Raw genomic sequence first — 23,269 nt, 5'->3', positions numbered from 1 at the left:
AAGTAAGAAGGATAATTTACAACATAAAATCTATGAGAAACATGCTAATCTTACCAAATTTGGTTTAAAAATGCTTAAAAAGATGAAATTAGTTACAAGTTGACCAAAAATATGGGGCAAAGGTGCCATAGTAAAGAAATATCATAAAAAGTCAGAATATCACTCAAATCAGATTTGAAAGTGACCTGATTAGCATCTTTTTCATAGGGTAAATCAATAATCATTAAAATGAACATGATTAAATAACATAGGAATATAGATTGTATTATGGTTAAAAAAATTACTTTGTTTAATTAAGAATTTGCATACAGACATGACATATAAACTCTATCATTAGGTTTTTCAATAGACAGGCAGGGTTGCAAGCAACAAGGTACTTTACAGTTAATAGGTACACAGACATGTTATTTTAGTTCTATCAAAGGGATGTAATTACAATAAACACAAAATGAATATAACATGAACTAAAGGAGAAATACAACATTTGAGAAACAAACACAAGCAGGTCTCAATTACATACAAAACAAACATTTAGCTACAGCACAATTCAGGAAGACAAAAATCACACTGCACACATCTACAGTAGACACAATAGCAGTAAGCAGACTACAAAGGCAAAAATGAAACTCAAAGCTTGAACAAAAATATATATAAAGCGGCAAATCTAAAAGGCAAAAATAAAAGGAACAAAAGCAATCTTAAGCTTGAGAATACATTTAGCCAAGCATGCACTTAACTTTATGCTGAGTCTGTGTTATGAAACCCCACTAGAGCAGGAGGTACATTTACATACTGTGCCATTCCAAGACTGAATAAGGGTTAGGGATAGGGTTAAAATTAGAACAAGATTTAAAATCATCTGGGAGAGAGTTCCACAACACAGGAGCAGCATATCTGTAGGAGTGCTTACCGTAAGTTCATTTTGAAGGACCTGAATAACTTCACTGAAATTTGGAGAATGGAACGACAGAGTATTGTCATCAGCATAATTATAAAGAGTGCTGTTATGGATAAAATAAAAGATGTCATTTATAAAAACATTAAATAGAAGGGGACCAAGGATGGAGCCTTGCGGTACCCCTTTGCTTATACTTGCCCAAGAACTAACACTATTACCAATTTTAATTTGCTATTTACGATTTGACAGGTAAGACTGAAGAAGGTTTAAAGCCGGCTCTTATAATCCATATTCAGTTAATTTTGACAATAAAATATCATGGGGCAAACAGTCGAAAGCTTTTGAAAGATCCATTAAAATTGCTGCAACGTATTCGTTATTATCAAGAGCCTGTCTCCAATTCTCCAATAGTCTTAAAAGAGTTGTTTGGCAACCATATCCTTTTCTGAAAGCACAAAGGAAATTATCAAAAATATGATCAAAATAAACAGTGAGCTGTTCAGATAAAACTTTTTCAAGTATCTTTGATGGAATGGGTAAAATACTTACTGGTCTATAGTTAGTTTTGAGTAAAGCATCATTTTTCTTAAATAAAGGAGTGACCTGGGCCTGTTTTAATTTGTCTGGGAAGGAACTAGTGGAAATAGAAAAATTTACCAAGTTTGTGATAGGCTCAACAAGAGCTTCTTTGCCAAATTTTAACAGCTTCACAGAGATTTTATCAGCACCAGTAGCTTTTTTACTATTAAATTTGTCTATAATCTTGGCAACTTTGGTATGATTGGTATGCTCAAAAGTAAAGCTATCCGGTTTAAATTTTCTTTCTTTGATTTTGTTTAGACTTGGATGATTTTTTGGGTCAAAAATATAATCCTTACCAATATCTTCAGCCACAGTAGTAAAATAATTATTAAAAATTTCTGAAACTTCCAAATTATCTGAGACCATTTTTTCATTTTCATTCAAGATTATTTTAGGCTTTTCAGACAAACATTTTTTAGACATATATGGTTTAATTGTGCTCCAAAAGTCAGCAGATTTGCTACCACCTAAACATCTCTCTTGAAAATATTTATTAACAGATTGTCTTTTAAGTTTATTTACAAAATTCCTACATTTCCTATACTTTTCCCAATTTCTAGAGGTTCTATACTTCAAATACTTATTATAGATCTAATACATTTTTTATCATAAATAGCTTTCCTGAGTTCTCTATTCATATGTGGTAACTGATTTGATTTACGATACATCTGTTTGGTGGGGACATGCTTATCAATAACTTCAGAAACTCTAGATTCAAAATCATTATATATGGTATTTATATCAACATTTGATTCCAGTATATGTGATGGCTCATATACAATAATACTTGAAAGGTCATTGTTGAAAGAGTCAATATCAAAATTTCTAAAGCTTCTGTATTGTATTTTCTGTTTTTCATTTTTAGGAGTAGAGTTATTGATGACTGTACAGACAATATTATGACAATCACTAATTCCAGTTGCAAAATTTAACGTATTCATACAAAGTTTTTTGTTGTTAGTGATAATAACATCAAGTAGCGATGGAGTACAATTTTTCATATAACATGTAGCAGAAGTAATCAGATTGCTAAAATCAAAAAGTTCCATAAAATCTATTAATGGTTTTGCTTTATTACTTTGTAAAAGATCAAAGTTTAAATCTCCAATTAACATAAAATTCTCAAATTTGGATAAAATATAGTCTACTTTAGGCACTAGGATATCAAAGAACATATTGTCTTTAAAGTTTGGTGGTCTATAAACACAAGCTATAATCCATTTAGTTTTATTTAAAATTACCTCATAGCAAATGTTTATAATATGATCAATTTCAGAGTCTTTTCTTCGGCGGGCAGGAATCTCAGACCTAATGAAAGCAGCTATTCCTCCACCATGCATATCTCGATCTTGACGCTGTAACCATCAATGTGATATAAACTATCAAGGAATGTACAATCTAGTTTTGTTTCTGAAATAAAAAGTAAGTCAACAAGTTTGTCAGATAGCAATTCATGAATGTCACAGAATTTATTTCTTAAACTGTTTATATTCAAATGAGCTGTTATAAATTTATTAGGATGTTTGTATCTCACAGAACGAATTTCTTCAAATGCATTAAAGGAAGAATTTAGAGATATCTGTTCATCATTGGCTGTGTTGCAACTTGATAAATCAAAAAAGGAATTTGTAAACTGGAAAGGTGAGCAGGTTCGACATATCCACGGTTCGTCGCTCTTTCCAAGCTGGATATAATTAGCCGGGGTAATGTTAGCACATTTTATATGTCACCATAAATTGCATATTTCACAAAGTACAGCTCGGTGGTCCTTAGCCACTGGTTTATAACATTCACCACATGGGAATTTGGTTGGCACAGGGTTTAACGCCACATCTCCACAAAGAACAGTCAATATCATTCTGAATTGTTTACTTAAAATAAATGGTTGGTGTTTTAGCCTTCTTGTGTATTTGACATGATAAAACACTATGGTCATGGAATCACATGTCATATCATTTTCACATAGGAAAAAGGAGTCACCAGGTAAGATACTGAAACTTTGTTGAAACTGCCAAAAGCTCTCATTTGGCTGAATTGAATTGTCTGTTTTATCATTCGTGGTAGAACAGGCTAGCTCCATTGGTTGCTGATACTCGCTACAGAGAGCGAGGATTAAACACAGTTTCATAAAAAAGGTGGAATCCATTGTTTACATCAACTACTGACGGGATCCTTTTGTATCTGAAGATATTTTGTAGATGACTTAAGTGCAAGTTCCTCTTTCCATATACTTCCCCAGTATGTATTTATTGCTGTTCTGAATGTAGATTTCCAGTTATCCTTAGTTGGAACATCACGAAGTAATTCTTCTGGTGAAAGTAGACCGTATTTTACTAAAATGTTTCTGACATTTGAGGAAAATGAATATCTGTTACTATCTGACATTGCAAGTTGTCTTTTCAAAACTTTATATTCAACAGACTCAGGTAATCTCGCTATATGTAGAAAAAGTGCTAATGTGTTCCTGCCTATAGTCAGTTCAACCGGTTCACCCCCAAGCAGTGTGTACACAGCAGCATTTGATGTTCTATCTGGTAACCCCTGTAGTTGACGATAAATTTTTCTTTGATAAGCTTCTAATTTCTGAAGATTTGTTTTTTGTTAAAGTTTGTACTTCAATACCATATAAAAATCTAGGTGTAACATAAATTATGTCCTCCATATTTTGTAAGTTGCTTTTGGCGACATTCCTTGACGTGCATGTAGACCCGGGCCCAGAAGCGAATATACTGTCTCCTGTGCTGTATTTATCACCTTGTCTGTATCTACTAAGTTCTTGTTGTTTCTGTTTAGTCCTAAATGTTTAATATTTGATACACAAGATACTGATTGATCGTTAAGTGTGACATTTGGTGACTGATTTCCACGAACAGCGAGTATTTCTGATTTCTCAGGATTTATCTTGACTAATTCTCTTTTTGTATTAAAATCTACAATATCGAGCATGGACTGTAAATCTGCACTGATATTTGACAGTAATGCTGTGTCATCTGCACATGTAGAGGCTGCTACTTTTACACTCCCAATGAATGCACCTAATCCACTGTCTTGTATCGTGTTGAGTAAATGATTATGATATATTTTGTATAGTGTTGTGGACAGTTGGGCCCCTTGTTTTGTACCTTGTTTCAATTCAAAGTCTTCAGACAGCTGGCTTTCCCATTTAATTTTCACTGTTGATTGTCTGTACAAATTTCTTAAGAGTAACCAGAAAGATCCTTGAACACCGATATGAAAAAGTTTATTGAATAAAATCTCATGATTGACTCTGTCAAATGCCTTTTGAGCATCAAGTGTTACAAAGAGTAGTGGTTTGTTCACTTCCCTGTGATACTCAAATGCTTCAGTAACGAGAAAAGCTGCATTCATAGAAGAACTCTGTTCAGTAAAACCACGTTGTAATGGATTTTGCAGACTATCAAAGATAGCACCTAATCTTTTCTTCAGAATAGATTCCAATATTTTAGCAAGGATATCAGAGACTACAATTCCTCTATAGTTATTTGTTAAAAATTTATCTTTTCCTTTTTTATGTATTGGTGTTAATATTCCACATTTCAAGGAAGAAGGAAGATCAAGTTCTTCAAAAATCATATTAATTATTTCAGTTAATGAAGGCACTATTTCATATTTTGCTAGTTTGTAATGTTCACTTGAAATACCATTAACATCTGCTGCTTTCCGGACATCAGGTTGTGACAAGTTCAATATTTAATTATGCTGGCTACAAAATATGAGCTGACACACGGACTAGTGTCGTAATTACAGGCCTAATTACAGTGTTTTATACACAAACCTGAATGCATTTAGCAAGAGATGAGATAAGAAACAGGTGTAAAAACGCAAATACTCGATGAGATGTGCGAAAATGTTAAATCTGCTGGAAAAGGTACGGACTTCCTAGACCCAATCCTTCCAACACAAATACCGCGTTGGCGTTTTGTGGAAGCGTAAACTTGACTCCAAAATTAGGTTACTTGAGCCGAATTCAGTGTATTCAACTGTGACGAAGTTTGTAAAGCCCTTTCCTTTTTATTGAACAACATTTACATCAGGTTTGGGAATGCAGTTTTTAGACAAGTTGCTGGTATTCCCATGGGAACAAATTGTGCACCCCTTGTCGCAGATTTGTTTTTATATTGTTATGAAAGAGACTTAATGTTGAGCCTTTCTCCAGATACGCAAGCAGATATTATAACTGCATTTAATAATACATCACGCTATCTGGATGATATTCTTAAAGGCCTAGATTCACTACTATATAAGTGTACCCCCCAAATCCAATATACAAGTCCCATCTTATCTGCTGCTTATCAGTGATTATGTAACAGTAACTGATTAGAGGGCAATTAGCACAGCAGGGACCCCAACTAGACCATGAAGATGTGTGCAGTGGAGTTGAAAGAAATTAATTTTTCTTCAGTGAATGTGGAATGCTGAGTCTCCTCAAAAGTGATCCTGAACAATATGTCAATGAATACTTCTGATCACCATCCGATTAAAATTGAACTTTTATCACAGACCGTCAAAAAAGTATTGACTGACCTGCCTTTGTCTACACGTATTAACTGGGAGAAAGTCAACACGACGGAGTATTTGCAACTAGTTAGCCAGAAAATTCAATTACTGCAAAATACTGAAAGTGAATCTGAGAGTACTATTAAATATTAATTCTGAGATTGCCAATTTCTGTGAAATTCTAGGTGAGTATGCGAAAGCGTCATGTATACAAAAGAGAAACATGAAAACTTAACCCAAGTTGAATCTATGGAATCCGGAAATTAAGGCCAAAGTGTCCATTATGAAAAAGCATATGTTGATTGGAAACAATCTGGTCACCCGGTGATGCCCGGAAATGGTTTTAACATTGCAAGGATTGCAACAAAGAGAGAGTTTAGAAGAACATACTGGAAAGAAGTTGCACAAAAAAAAAACCTTTGAAATTAAGCAAAAAATCAATGAGTGTAGAACGTACGACTCGAAAACCTTTCATTATCTTGTAAAAAGTCAAAGAAAAAAGGTATCACTTTTATCACTGATTTATCGCTTAACAACAAATGGTTCAAAAAGGAAGATGTTATACATGGTTTTCAAAAACATTTTGAAATGTTGGGTAGGGAGAGCAAAAACGACCTGTTCGACGAGGTATATCACCGTCAGGTACAAGCTGAATGTGAACTTCTGGCAACCATAGCTAGTGAAAGTGAAATCAATCCAGTAACACACGAAGAGCTTGACAAAGCAGTCCATAGTCTCAACACGGGCAAAGCTCCCGACATTTTTGATTTAAGTGCTGAAAATATTATTCATGAACTGTGGTACAGATGCCAGGGCTTTTCTTTTTAGAACTGTTAATCGCATTTTTAAGAGTGGACAGTTTCCATCTATTTGGAAGCAAGGGCTTGTGTCGCCAATATACAAAAATAAGGGTTCGTTTTTGTCGTGTTGAGTGACCTGTGGAGTTTCCACTTTTTCTATTTTATCAAAATACCGTGGTATTACTGTACTTCCTGCCATAGGAAAGGTTATTGAGTAAATTCTGAGGGAGCGGATCGCGCCATTCATCAAACAGCGAGACGTTTGTATCAGATTGGCTTTGTTCAGTGTCACTGGTCACTCATTCACAGTTTCTACAAAGTGTCTGTAAACTCCATTAAGTGGCGAGGTAACATTTCCAATCCGTTTCGTGTAGACCAAGGGGTACGTCAGGGTGGTGTACTGAGTACCGATTTGTACTTTAATCCTCTTTTGAACAGGATACAGGAGGCTAACATTGGTTCTTCTATTGGCGAAATCAGATGTGCGGCTAGCGCATGTGCAAGTGATATTTGTTTGTGTGCAACTTCATCCGCAGAATCAAACCGTATTGAACATATATTCATAATTTGCAAACATGGAGAAGTACCTATTGCAACCAACAAAATCTGTCCATTTTAATGTCAGTCATAAGAGCTCAAAACCAATACAAGACATCTTTGTAATGAACGACAGTGAAGGAAGTTCTCACGGTGTCAAGGGCAGCACATCTGGGTGTAATTAGGACTGAATCACTTTCTGGTAACCAAAAAGAGAATGATAACTTGAAAAAGGCTAGGAGAGCTGCATATAGTCTGTTCGGTAGTGGTTATCGCGGACATAACGGATTGAATATTTCTACAGTGGTCCATTTGTACTCTACATATGTCTCCCCAATCTTGTTATATGGTCTTGAACTGTTGTTACCAACAAAAACTCTTGTGAATAAACTTGAAATATTCCAAAGAATTTGTAAAAGAAATTCTGCAGCTGCCAGATAACACGGCAAACCCAGCAATTTACGCTGCAACAGGACTATACAAGCTCAAATTCATCTTCGCGCATTATCATTTCTTCATAACATTTGTACTCAGTGTGAAGATAGTATTGAAAAGCAAATTCTTGAAAGACAAATACAGGCAGAAACTATAGACAGTAGTTGTTGGGTTACGGAGATACGTAGTATTCTGTGGACGTACGAGCTGGGATCACTCGAAGAAACTGTCACCAGTGTTCCATCTAAGTACGCATGGAAAGCTAAGGTGTATGCAGTTGTCAATAAGTACTGGTCAGAACGAACTGATGGTTCCTTGAAGTTATACTCAACTCTGAAATTCCTGAACCAGGATGAATACAAGCAAGGGAAAGTGTTACCCATATTATCGTTTGAATTTACATCCAGAGAATCCGATCGTATAAAAGTGAAACTGCGTTTATTGACGGGTACATATCTTCTACAACCAACACGTAATTTTTTTAACCGGTATGACATTGATCCAACCTGTCAGTTATGTAAACAAGGACCAGAAACAGTCGCTCATTTTATACTTGAATGCTCTTCGCTTGATAGTGTTAGAAGAGCTGTGTTACCGGATGTTGAGCATCAGTGGTGTTGTATTACAAACAGTGATTTCAATGTGTTAAATCAAGAAGATAAAATTTAAGTAATCACAAACTGTTTGCCTTTTCTTAAAGGCATACTTAAAGGCATACTTAATAAAATCTGTAAAAAGATCCTTTGGAAGCAAGAATGCAGCCAAGAAGAATAATAGCAGACTCGGTTTGAATGAGTCTGTTCATGAGAGGTAATGAAATGTGCAACATCTCTCACGCCCCCTAGCACTGGCTTAAGCGGAACTCTATTACACATAAATTGGATGGACTCCATGACCAGAAAATATAACAACACTGAAACTCCTAAGCCTGCCAGAGAAGCACTGCAGTCACCTTTTATTCAGTCTAGATTGTTCTAGACAAGTGTCACTGGCCGCGTTGGCATGGCAATTACCCTCCTGTACCATAGGACCCCCTTGCCTTTTAATGTCAGTTGAAATTTATTTGTGTAACTGGTTGAGTTCATTCTTCAGGTGGATTTTTGACTACGTGTAAGATGTTAATCATACCATACGAGGCTCAAAAGAAGAGATACAAATGTAGTTACAATTTGACAATGTAACCGCAATTCAGTTGTCACTCGTGGAAACACAAAATCTGTATATCATGATTTTGATAAACAAAAATAGCTCAACGGTTTATATATGCCTTGTCAGCAGGACTGTTTACAGATAAGCACTTCAGGGCAGAATTATTAAACATTAAAATTTCAAGACTGGAGAAGTATTAATCATACACACTATGAGCTTTGGCAAGATGCAAACGAAACTTACCGCCGTATGAACACATCTGCGGATGTCTCTAAAAAAATTTTTTGAACTTTTAACATGTGTAAAAGTTGAGTTCTGCTTAACCCGGGGCTAGAGGGCGTGGACGGTAGCATGCACTTCCACTACTACTGTCCATGAACAGGCTCAATCAAATCGAGCCTGCAACATTTTCATTTTTGTTGTGTTGAGCGACCTGTGGAGTTTCCACTTTTTCTTTTTGATTAATTTTGGCAGTGACTAGGACTAAGAATGTTCCCTATGAGGACAACCCTATGAGAATATGAGGATAATACGACAGGCATGAAATATCGCTATATTAAGTGAAAAAATAAGTAAGTTTACAACATCCTTTATGCATGTCCTAACATAATTTGATGTCTCTTAAATACTTCAGTTATACTAGCCTATCCTAGAATCGGTACCGTAATCCTAGTCACTGCCATTAATTTTTGCCTTTACTAGTAGAAAAATACTAGACAACAAACGGATCTGGCAATGCATAAATAGCATACCGCAGAAAAAAGACAAACAAGCAAACAAAAATAAAAAAATAAAAAAGAAAAACACAAAAGAAAAACACCGCAAGCTTAAGAGTGTGCAAATGTCGTAACGCTTCTTACTTACAACAGAAAATGAGCATAAAAATCTTCAATAGTTATATTTTCACCTTCATCTGGTGAATTCTTCCTTTTAAACATTTTCCAGAAATCTTTCGGTTTCCTTTTTTTCATTTCCTCCATTTGTAAAGACATACTCTCTGCAGCAGTACTTAAAATCAAATTTTCTATCATATAAATGTGTTAATTTTCAAGACTTAATTCTATCTAAATTACATTGTAAAAGTGCTTCTTTATATTTTTCTTTTGTGCTCTCTACATTCGTCATTAAATCATTTACTTTGTCTCAATGAATTTTGATTATCATTAAAATTACCTTCATTCAACTGTTGAAACTACACGGTCAGGCGGATGACTCTATTCTTGCATGGCTTGAAAAGGAAACGGACACATTCACTAGTGGTGGCATTCTAAATGAGATACTGCAAATAATGCCATTGGGACTAACCGTTTCTATTCTATAATTGTGGATGAGGCAACCGATCAGTCAACCCGTGAATAAGTTGAGCTTGAATTAAGACATGTGGACAATGATCTGAATGTGCATGAGGATTTTATTGGACTTTACCTGGTTCAGTCAATCGACGCGCAAAAAATTACCAATGTAATTGAAGACGTGCTACTCTATATAAACATTTTCTTGAGTAACTGTCGCGGGCAATGCTACAAGGAGCAAGTAACATGTCTGGTGCCAAAAAGTGAGTTGCAACAGTTGTCAAGCCATGAACCGTTTGCGGTGTATACACATTGCTATGGACATGCTCTGAACCTGGCAGTTGGAAATACAGTGAAACGTTCAAAAGTCACGAGAGACGCATTAGATACTGTAAATGAAGCGTCAAATACTATTATAATTAAATATTTGCCAAAGAGAGACAGCAAACTGGAGAAAATTAAACAGGAGATAAGCCCAGAGACGACGGGATTTCGCGTGTTGTGTCCTATGCGTTGGACTGTGAGAGCAGCTAGTCTCGGAAGCGTTCTTGAAAATTACAATGTGCCACAAACTTTATGGGAAAGCTCATACGAGAGCGCCAGGGACTCTAAAACACGTGCACGTGTTCTAGATGTTCAGTCTCATATGTCTAATTTTGACTTCCTGTTTGGTGTTAGCATGGGGTACGAAATTCTGAGACATACGGACAATTTGAACAAACGTTTACAGCACAAAGACATGTCAGCAGCTGAAGGTCAGCATTTATCCAAAATTACGCTCGGAACCCTCAGTGATATGAGAAAGGATGACGCCTACGATTAGTTCTGGGAAAGTGTAAATGAAAACTTGGACACTTTCGATGTCAGTGAGCCCGTAATGCCTCGGCATCGTAAAATGACAAAACGTTTCGAGACTGTGGACGCACCACACGAATTCCACGCCACAGAGAAAGACCTGTACCGCCAGAAATATTATGAGGCACTGGATTTAGCTGTAAAACAGGATCGATTTGACCAACCCGGTTACAAGTCCTATCGTCACTTTGAAGATATGGTACTCAAATGTGTCACAAATGACTCATCATACCTGGAAGACTTTGACTTTGTGGTAGACTTCTACAAGATAGACTCTCACTAAAAATGAGAATCTTTGAAAGTGCATGCTGAAAATAGCTGTGACAATGTTACCAATGTTCTCCCGTACCTACCCCCCTTCGCGGCCCCAATATCAAACACCTTCCGGCGCCCTGAAAATACGTAAGGGTTTCGTTTTACGACGTATTTCAAAAGATTTGTTACCTTTTGAGGTGAGAAATTCAGAAAAGAAGTTTACAGTGGTATCGGGATCAAGACGGCCTGTAAACAATGACTCCCTCTCTTTATGGAGGTGAGTTGAAAAAAGGAGCCAGTGATACTTTCGAGGCAACTCTAATGACCGGAACTACTAGAATACGAGAATAGTAAATAAAGAAAGAGGGTGAGTTTATTTTTTACTTTCTGTAACAAATTTAAGACCTTATTTCAAAAAGTAGCAATGTAGTTCCACTCACAAATGGTTATACATTTTATGTATGCAGATCGGATCTGCAGAGCGATGGCATTTCTTGACGTTATAACTTCTAAAAGTTGTTAAATTGGGTCGGTTTAAACCGAAAGCGGATATTGTCTATATATTCCGCCCTTATTTACAAAAGTCAGAGATTATTTCAAAGTCATCGTACGGATGTTGTTGAAAAGAATGTCTTATTACTATATAACCTAGGTGATTTGTTAACGGGTTACACCCATCTGGGTGTATTTTTGGCAAAGAGAAGGAACAAGTGCCGCAGAGGAGGCGCTTAGAATCAGAACTGGAGCGAATGCATTTAATATTAGGGCGTTTAACGCTTTCAAGTTATTAGCAAACGATCTGTTTTCCTTAAACAGTATTGAGATTTATATGCTCTTGTCTCTAATGTAACATGTGTATTGGCGTTCGAACATAGAGTCATTAGTTGTATAGATTTGATATTTGCTTTATTATGGGACTTTCCGATACGACGACGGTTTTCATGACCAACGAACTTTAGAATTTAATTGAGTAGTGAAAACGTTTTGGCAATCGATATGATTACAAATTTTGTTTATTCTCGAAATTACACCTTTATTTTCAATATTTGTTTTGTTGTGTGTTTAGTCACGCTTTCAAACTGTTAAAAGTTATACTGAAAGTTTTACTGATGGACTTGTAGAAAGGATTGTTTTAATAAGGAAATATGAAATAATATCACTAAATTTTACAGCTAAAAGTTGTTATCCCACATATTCGAAAGGTTACAAACGCATTAGAAATGGTATGTTTTGGAGATATTTTATTCACCTATTAAAATCGAAGAAGTATTTTTGTCATTGTCCATGTCAGTTTGTCTGTCGTTCAAAAGCCATAGCTGTGTTTGAGTTATAAACTTTGTTATCGTTTGTATAATTATACAGCTGTAGAACGACAGAGAAATGGACACAGACAATGTCAAAACAATTTCCCTCTAATTCTAACGGGGAATAATTATCACAAAAACATAACATTTTATATTTGATATCTTTTAGAATATGTGTGATACTAATTTTAGCGGTAACATTAGTAATCTATTTTCATATTTCTTTATTCAAACCGTACTAGGCTACTGTAATGAACATGTCCATCAATAAGACTTTTAGTAAAACATATGACTTTACACACAACAAAGCAAATATTCAAAATAAAAAGAGTAATGCCAAGAGTAGATAAAAGGGCTTAGTAGGTTTACATTGAAAAATGTCCTTTCGTGCAAATTGCTAAAAAATAATCACCACCCGTTGAAATGACAAAACTTTAAAAAAATCAGAAATCATGAACATTGACTCAATCAAAACAAGTCTGCCGTTATTTCCTTGGTTGTATTCTATTTTTCCAAAGAGTCGTTTAGAAAATTTTATTAAATACAAAAATGACATGCTGGAAATTCTATAACACATATTTACTTATCAGAACGAGAAAGAAACACTTGCCTTAAATTTATTAAAAATTAATTATAAAATGCTCGTGTTATTATGTTAATTAACACGTTGAATAAATTCAGTATGAAAATACACTTATGTAAGATCCTCTATGTATTTCACCAACATCAGTAAAATTTAAATATTAAGACTGTCGACATTTTCCTTTCAGATAATTCACTCAAATGGGCATTTATCAAAATTACGTAAATCTGTATTTTGTTGAAAGATTCATTGAAATCAATGATAAATAGAACGAAAAGTTGATTGCTTCGATGACTTCTTAAAAGTTTGTAAATTTAAGCAGTGTTTATAAAGCTTCTTGAATATATGTTTTATCAAAGTTGGTATTAAATGCATGAAAACCTGTGCATAAACATGTTCGTGAACATCGGCATATATTTTCTAATTAATGTTGATCTGAAAGCGACGCATGACAAATACAGTGACATTATTACTTAAAACATATTTCAATTTTTCAAGTTACGTTCAAAATGTTGAATTAAATTTTACTCCTACCGCCGAACCGTGAAGAACTAATCATGTTACGAATCTGTAGGGTCTAGACCTATCGGATAAAACACTGTTTCTTTTTAATATTCAAGAAAGAAATTGTCAATATAGTTTTGATATCTCCATACAACCGGTATGATTCACCCCGGTCCTTAAGGGTCCGGAATAGCCATGATTAGCTTTTCCTCCATTTGATATCGTCTTAGTACCACCCCGACGACCCGCCCCCCCCCCCCCCCCCCACAGCCGGTATATTTTTAGCCTAATCTTAATTATTTAGTTTATATTTTGCCTAAATACCCATTTTTTTCACATATTCAAATAAAGCTGCCCTAATCTGACATGCCTTTTCTGTAGGGGGTTCTAGTAGTGTGGTTAAGAGGTTATGATAATATTAGTTTGACCTAGTCTTAATAGTTCACATTCAAGGTCAGACCGCTGAGTAATGAATCTGGGGCACCGAAAGATTACATGTTCGAATGTCTCCGGTGTTCGGCATTGATCACAGTTTGTGTCTTGGTTCCACCGAAGCTCGCCTTTTAGTCGTGATGAACTAAGCTTGAGTCTGGTGTACATTTCATCATATTGCCTATTTAGTGCGATCAATTCGTAACAGAAAATGCCAAAATACTTCAGAAAATGGGAAAAGCACCAAAATTGGCACAGCTTTTTATTGAAGCATTAAAAATATTTTTCTCATGGGACCCATTTGATATCTGCCAAGATGGCCGATACGGCGGCCATTTTCCAAGATGGCCGCCAAAACTCAATATTTACCTTACAAGATTCTAATGAAAGGTCATTATTTTTACATTCATCCCCAAAATGCACTAAATACAAATGTAAATAATAAAATAAATCCTAAATTTGCATCAAATGCAAAAATAACAATTCAAATGATGTTAGTTTCTTTCTGTTTGTATGGTAACGGCTAAAATCTAACCTTTAAAAACTTAGTTTAATATTATAAATTGTGTAATTTTCATATTTTAAAGGGTATTTTTTCTTTTACTATATGTAATTTATTTTATACACTTGCATTCACTCCACAGCAGCATATTGAAAAAATGTTGTTATTCCCTTACCAGTGTTTAGCCAGAGTGGGTTTATGGGTTGCCCCTATATGCATGTCAATACGTCAGCCATGCAGAGTTGGATACTGCAATAACTTTAAAACTACAGCAGAATTGTTCATGATACGTGGTACATGGATAGATGGCAATGTAGAGAATGCCAGTGTCATTTAAATTTGTTCATATGGCAACAAATGTTGTCGCTATGGCAACAAATAGTGCACGAATATGACAAAATGTGTCATCCTGCACTTCTTCAAAACAAGGAGAGATCGTTTCTTGAGAAATTTTACATAGACAGAGGGACAAATTGAAAACATGCTTGTTATCTTATTTTCTCCTTTTGTATTTTGTCCGTCTGTATGTCCGGCCACCATTCGAAAATGGCGGATTCTTCAATAACTTCAAAAGTGCAAATTCTGAAGACTTCTTTATGAAACCTTGTTTATAGATGGTAGGTAATATGGAGAATGTGAGGGTCAATTAACTTAGTTTCTATATAAAATTGTAGTTCCTATGACACCAAGTACGACAACTACCCCTTTGAGTATGGGACTTCGAAATGCAAGAATAGATTATAGCGACAAATAGTAGGATCAAATGAAACAATGTTCCTTATTATGCACCACGATCACAATAATGAATTGCTAACTGTGTAACAAGAAGAGTAAGACTGAAAATACAAAAATTGCTTTCATGGACAACACTTAGTAACTATTCTGTGAAATATATTAATCTGAACAGTGAGCTGAAATCTGAAATAAGGTACATGTCAGATACTCTTGTCAGTACACCCCAAGCTCGAGATTGTCGACAACTTTAGTTAACTTGCATAAGGCAGTGCAGAGCATTTCAGCACTTTGACAAATTAGCCTTTATCGAGGATTGCAAATGCACTTGAGGAGCTATTGGTACGAGACTCAGGTACTTGAGGCAAAAAACTATTGAAAGGTTCCAATATATCAAAGATATCTCTGGTCAGCCTTATTTATCTTGACTTGGAATTTTAGGAAAGTGATAGAACACCTGACCCCCATATGTGCTCGACCTAAAGGGCAACCTTTTTTAGTATGTTCAAGAGGTGTAGCAGACGATGCAGGAATGCACATTATAGTCCTAATCTTTGTGTGAACATATGGTTGATCAGCTACTTGACACGTTTTGCTGTAAAGAAGAGTATCGAAAGCCTCCATTTATACCACAGAAATATTATATGAACAGTTTGTTTGTAGGAAGGTGTAGAAAATGCATTTTAAAGCTTGATTCACCGGTAAGCGCGAGCTGTACTGGTTAGTTTTGTTTGACAAGACAGTGTTATTCTTACATTGGATTGCTTAACTGGAAGTAGAATAGCCTTACAAATGGTAAATTGATAATATTTTTGTCTTAAAACTAGTAATTTAAATTGGTATTAAAATTGTGTTTCGAATACATGTGCTCATTAGAAAAATCCTCAAGTACTCACATTTAATTTAATTTTAATTTCAGTAAAATGTCCAGAAATAGATATTAGAGCACATTTTTCTGTAGAAATGATAGATTGTGCTCTTAATTTAAACCCCCCCCCCCCCCCTCCGTTACACTCAGCCACGTTCCCACTACGTCGTAAAAACTGGCAGGTCGCAGTAAGAACTTGTACAATGTATAAGAAATACAGTAGACACCGATAAGAACATGATGATTATGGTCTCCACGAAGACGCGGTCAAACTTTGGACATGTTCAAAACAAAAGTATTGAAGAGGTGGTCTAATCAGGAAGCAGGGAAAAACTAAATAAGGACGTAGTAATGATGTAACTAAAACCTAGTAGGACATAGTACAAACGTGGTGCGGACGGGAAAGACTGTATGGCGTGCCCCATTGCGCTGTCATTGGGTTGTCATTGCGTTCTTGCTACGTCAATGGAGTTCTCACTACAACTTATCTACGCTTGTTTGCTATGACCATGCTACGTGCATGCCACGTTGTAGAATACCGCATAAGGTTATCAATACGTTCTTTCGGTGCTTAACACATCTATGTCACGTTTGCAGCAGGTTCTCACTATGATTGGTTCAGATTCTGAAAATTGAGTTTTGAATACTGGATCCCATTCCCCATCACTTCGTTTTCAACCAGCAGTTGGTATCGAACATCATCAGGCATTGTCACATAATCATGGACTCAGCAGCACTGGCAGCTTGTAGTGGGACTTCTGGACCTCGTATACCCTTCACGCTGCTTTTGCTTTTTACGCCACGGCCTCTCTATAAGACTGCTCTTATTTTTTCGTTGGGAGGGGGGTGGGGCGGTGCTCGTCGTTTATTGTAATTTATGGTTGTTGAGTGTAGATGCGTACACAATATAACTGGGAGAAGGAATGAAAAAGAGGCGCGTGGCGTAGTATTTTTAAGTAGCCGACGAATGCAGTGAGAAGGTGATAAGCGTATGTTAAAGCATGGGAAGCGAGAGGTGCACAATCTGACCGATCGTACTAAGAATGTAGTAAGAACACACTGGACGTGAAGATGCGCGTGGTAAGAAAATTATTGAACATGTTGGACGCCGTGAGAACCTGGCAAGGATGTTGAAAGCGCGCAGTATGAACTTTAGAACTGCACATTTTCGAGTTTGACCCCCGTCCCAACCGCGTCAAAATTTTCAGGACGCAGTGTGGTCTTAATGGTCTTTGTCTGAGAATGATCAGGGCATAAGTGACTGTACATTATATGCTTATGACATTAAACTATAATACTATTGCTATGGCACAATGTGCTACAATTTGAAAAAAAAACAACAACAGATTATTACAGGAAAATGCAAATGTAAATTTGATTACGCTGATCAAACGGCAATGACTTTTCCCAAAGAAAACATAATGGTCTGACAGGCCAGGGATGTTCACATGGTCTATCGCACTAACATAGTTAATGAATTATATAGTTTTATTAAGTGTTATTAGTTCTCTTTGTGTAAATAAATTGAAATGAATACAGCAACACTAACAAATTCTGAGTCGCGAAAACTAATGACAAAGTGAAACACGTGTCATTTATTCACTAATACACATTACAGACAAACTTCGTTTGCTCAAACTCTGATGATTCGAACACCATATCTTCACTTGAACCTATCGTCAGGTCCCAACCAAATTCCTTTAAATATATTCTCCGATCACTCAAACTACCGATAATTTGACTAAATTTTGTCGTCCTGACGGGTTCCAGTTACCGAAGTTCGAATGTATTTATAATAATTTACAATTGTTGTAAAGTTCTGCACAGGACTGTTGCCATTTAAAATCTTGAAATGCCAGTTACCATTATATACTTAATTTTGACTCATATAAATGCATTATGACTTTTCTTCTGCCTAATAGCAAATTTTATCCAAGGGAGACAACTTCTTTCATTTTTGTTGGAAGAGCGGCATTTTTGTTAATATGATATGTTTGAATTTATTCAGACAGGTGATTTTAGATTATGATACTGATGACTGTAAGTGTCTATAGAAGTTTTATATATAATATTAAGTATTTTTGAAGAAATATACATGCATGGCGGCCATCTTGGATTTTTCGGCCATATTGGATTTTTCTGAGTGGGTCTCATGCTCATTTTTAGTATTTTGCCCTAAAGTAGTTATATACCAAGTTTTGTGCTTTTCCCATTTTCTGAAGTATTTTTACACCATTTTACTGGACTAATTGTGACTGTAAATGGATAGTTTTGATGGTGGTTTATTGTTGATGCATATGTTATTTTCCCTACAATATTCCTGCCATTGATTATGAAATTTCGTTTTGACCTTTTCAGCTATTAAGGTGTTAATTTCTTGTAGACTGAGTTTGATCGGATAAGGCATACCCCTGAGGCTAGCTTCCTTGGCGCATTTATCAGCTGCTTCATTTCCAGGGATTCCTATATGACTGGGGACCCAGACTAGTGATATTTGAGCTCCCATTTCCTGTATTTTCGTTCCGGCTTTTAGAATTTTATCTAAGAGTTCCGGTCTAGATTTTGAGTGACCTGATTGTATGGACTGGATCGAGCTAAGACTGTCTGTTAGTATTACAGCCTTAGAACATTTTTGCCGTAATATGATTTCGAGGGAGATTCTGATGGCCGTTAATTCACATGTATATATGGATAGTTGACCGTTTGTTTTAAGTTTGTATTCATGTAGTATCGCATTTTGACCTCTACTTTGACATGCAACCATACCCAGACCAGTGATATTTTTTTGCGGATCTTTACTGTCATCAGTATAGAATTGCGTGCAATTATAGTAATGCTGTTGCTAAATGAACACAAGACTTTTAAAACAAAATGCATAGAAATAAATTTCAGTAAGATATTTAGCTTATTTAAGAAGGCAAGGCTGACAACATCCTCCTATGCATCTAGCGCTAAACTTTACAAATTTTATTAGGTGCAAGAGGTACCTCTTCCTTCCACATTAAAATGTAAATAATGAAAAGTTTATCTATTGCGGATATTGTTTATTTCTTGATTTTATAGCAAATTGCGTTATACAGTATTTCACATATAAATGACGTCATCAGTGACACCACAACTAGAAACGCTAGTTCTTAACGTTATTTTCACCATGACGTTCAAAATAATTGTTTGTAGATTTAATAGCGTTAATTATCTATCAAAAGGTTTAATTTAATGTAAAATGAAATAAGGCAGTGCCTCAATCGGGAATCGTTACAGTCCATAAGCTTGCCCAGAAATATGCGTTTGCATTAATTTTAAAGGTAGATTTCGGAATAAAAAACAATACTGCACATATTTGTACTGAGGTGCAAGACGTTGCGGCTCGAACAAGTTATGTGAACACTTATTACGCACAAGGAAAAGGTGTATTCTTCCAACAAATATGAAGTCAGACGCTCTGTGCACGTGCCGGAAAACCACATTTTTTTAAAATTCGATAGTATACCTTGTTCGGTATATATCGCATGTTACCATAGAGGGATCGATTCACTATTAGGATTTTGAACTCATTATTTTAGGCAATTTTGTTCAGAAAGCCGTACCAAGTCCATTGTAAACAAAACTATTGCCGCATTGTTTACACTATCCAGTTCAATTTCAAAAGTCATTGGCTATGATAACTATTGTGAAGCAGGAAACTCCATTTACATAAACAATATCATATACAACAAATGGGCTATTAGACATGTAACAAAAAGATAAGAAGAACACCCGTGAAGGGAAACGAATAGTTTGCTGATAGCTTAACAGAGCATCGGCTCCAACTCAAAGGTTCTTAGCGCCTCCTCTGCGGCGCTGGCTCCTCCTCTTGGTTATAAAAGCACACGTGAGCGAAACCTGTCAACATATCACGTAGGTTATACAGTAATAAGTCAAGATACATTCGATGTCTTTAAAATCTCTGACTTTTGTTAATAAGGCGAAATATATAGACATATGTCCACTTAATTTCGGTTTTAATCAGTCCTATTTCACTATTTCACAACTTCTGAAAGTTCTCAAGACAAGAAATGCCTTTGCTCTGCAGATCGACCTGCAGACATAAAAAGTATAACCATTTCTGAGTGGAACTACATTGCCCCTTTTCGAAATAAGGTCTTAAATTTGTTACAGAAAGTAAAAAGTAAACTTATCCTTTTTCTTTGTTTACATTTCTTGTATAGTTCCGGTCATTAGCGCCGCCTCGGAAGTATCACTGGCTCTTTTTTCACCTCACCTCCATAAAGAGAGGGAGCTACTGTTTACACCCCGTGATCATCACTGATCACGCGATATGTCATTCAGAAAGTCAGTTTTATGCTCAATGTTACATTGATAAAACACGCGCTCATATGGTTAAAGACCACCAATTGTTTTCCCAAAGACTTACATTGTAACATTATGGCGTATACGGCCTTCCATACATCGAAACATGTATATCTAATTACAAGTTTTTCAAGAACTATCTTAGTTCTACCAAAATATCGGACGAAAAAGATATGAATAGTGATACTTTATTTAAGTAATTTTCGTGTGAATGGGATGACCCCCTGTTTACATCATTGGCATGGCGGGAGAAATTTGTTTGATAAAACTTTTTTTCAATACACATAAAATGTAGCAAATTTTGTCAAAATATATGATAAAATACTGTAAATGCAGTGAAAAAAAATATCAACTTTGAAAAAAATAATCACTTCCTGGGTTTGTTTACAAGATTTACCAATCAAAATGCACAGACGTTACCTTATTCCCAGGTATACACTTCATTCCCAGTAAGTTTTCTGACCATATGCATTTCTGTCACGCAGTAATGTGCATAATTGGAAAGAAAACGCAACAGGTGCGTGATTTGAATACGTCGTAAAATCATCAACATAAAAATCACTAATATAGTGACGAATACTTACCTTGATTCATGTATTAATTACCTTCCCTTTTTACGTCTCCGCCATTTGCACAGATTTTGCAACAAAATGTAGTCAACTTCTTCTAGTTTATTTTTGATAGTAGGTATCATGCAATTTAACGATTTTATTAAGGATTTTCTAAGGAATGTTTTAATATACCACTATGTATATTTTAATGATTTTGTGTGCATTTTACTATTTTAAAGTCGAAAATTAGTCTCTGTAGGTAGACGCTCATAAAAATTTTAATTATAAAGAGCCAAAGACGATCTATGAATACGGTTGTAAAGGTATTTTAGCCAATCAGAATGATTGTTTGATTTACTGCTGGTCTAAATCGGCTATAAAAGGGGGCTTGCGCACGGTTGAATAGGCGGTTGGCAGTTGGTCGTTGACGTAAGAATATATCACGAAGGCCGTAGGGCACACTTGGGAACTTATTATTTCGATTCTAACATGACATACTAGTATCAACAGTGTTAGAAAATATGGTAACTACTTTTTACGACCATACTACGCACTGGATCGGATGACGTCATTGCTTGCAAGTGGTTTATTGCAGAATAACCCGAGATGGATTTTGCTCCGCATGTATGTAGGTTATTTTGCGAGTCGTGTTAGAAGCAGTGTTAATATTTACTGAAGATATCTGGCATTAAAAATATTTCACTGCTTAAGTAAGACCTCTCTGGCAAACGTTTGATAACAGATCTACTTGGATATAATTCCAAAGACGTTTGGTAGTGTGATGGTGAATGGGGTGTTCTCGGATGGATTCTGCTGGTTGCCCATGTAAGTGTCGGATCGGAACAGTATTTGTTTTTACTGATGCACAGAAATCTCAGATATCTGTTATTAAAAATATATTACTGTTCCAGTAAAACCTCATGGGCAAAAGTTTGAAATATATTTAGAGTTCAAAAATATAGAAGATCTATTTAAGATTCCTGAAATACGCAAATTTGAACGTTTAAACCTAAGAAGAGATGTTTGAGAGTTGGACATATTTTGAGAGTTTGAAATATTTTATATGTTTATTATTTAATCTATGCAGATATATGTTTTGAGATTGAAAATCTAATTGTTTTGATAATAAACCATTTCTTGAAATATATGACAATGGCAATGTTTTTATTTGCTAATGGCCACCGGCCCATAGCAAGAATAATTTACAATTTTACAATAAACACATAGTCTGGTTCCTATGATAGTAAACATATACATACATATCAAATTTAAAAGCGCTCGCTACAGTTTTTCCAGACGGGTCGATATTTACCCCAACACCTTGCCAATTTGGTTGTGTTTCTAATCGATGTAGCTCATTGCAGAGTTGGAGCCGTCTTCTGCGCATGCCCGGAAGTGATTTTTCTCTCCCTTGATCAATGACGTGGGTTTTATTCCCCAATAGGTAATTTACTTAACTTCTTGGGGAGCGGCGGTGGGGGTATTTAACTGTAGAGGACTAAGGATTGCGAAATTGAATTTTATATATTACCCATTTAAATCTGTAAATGCTTTTTGAACAAGAAGCTTACAATATCTGAGATTAATAATCGTTACCGTACTGCAGTCAGGCCATACATCAATTTTCGTTATTACATATTTAGTATGTTTTTGACACTTTTCTAGTTCTTTCGCACACAGAAAATAATCACACCCCCTTACTTTAACGGTTGTAATAACAACTCTAGAAGTATTTTATTCCAATATCTATTATATACTGACCCTAATTAAATTGTTACTATATCAGGGGATGTTGAGTTGAACCCTGGTCCGGATGAAAAACTCAATCACTGTTTATCAATACTCCATCAAAAATATACGTAGCAAAACGACATAAATTAGAAAAATATTCAGATAATTTCTTAGATTCGATATTTTTTTTGCTTCACTGAAACTCATTTGTGTGCCGAAGTAAATAACGACAGTTTACAATTAGAAGGTTTTGATACAATGTTTCGTAAAGACAACACCTCTTATTCTGGGGGATATCTAGTCTAACCTTTCATCCTTTTTGAGGCCAAAAGAATATTAGAATTAGAAAATATATTACCTGAATCTCTTTGGATAGAAATTAAAGATCGTA

The sequence above is a fragment of the Mercenaria mercenaria genome, chromosome 12 (assembly GCF_021730395.1).
Source record: "Mercenaria mercenaria strain notata chromosome 12, MADL_Memer_1, whole genome shotgun sequence".
In the NCBI taxonomy this organism is placed as follows: Eukaryota; Metazoa; Mollusca; class Bivalvia; order Venerida; family Veneridae; genus Mercenaria; species Mercenaria mercenaria.
Note: the sequence above shows the minus strand (reverse complement) of the source record.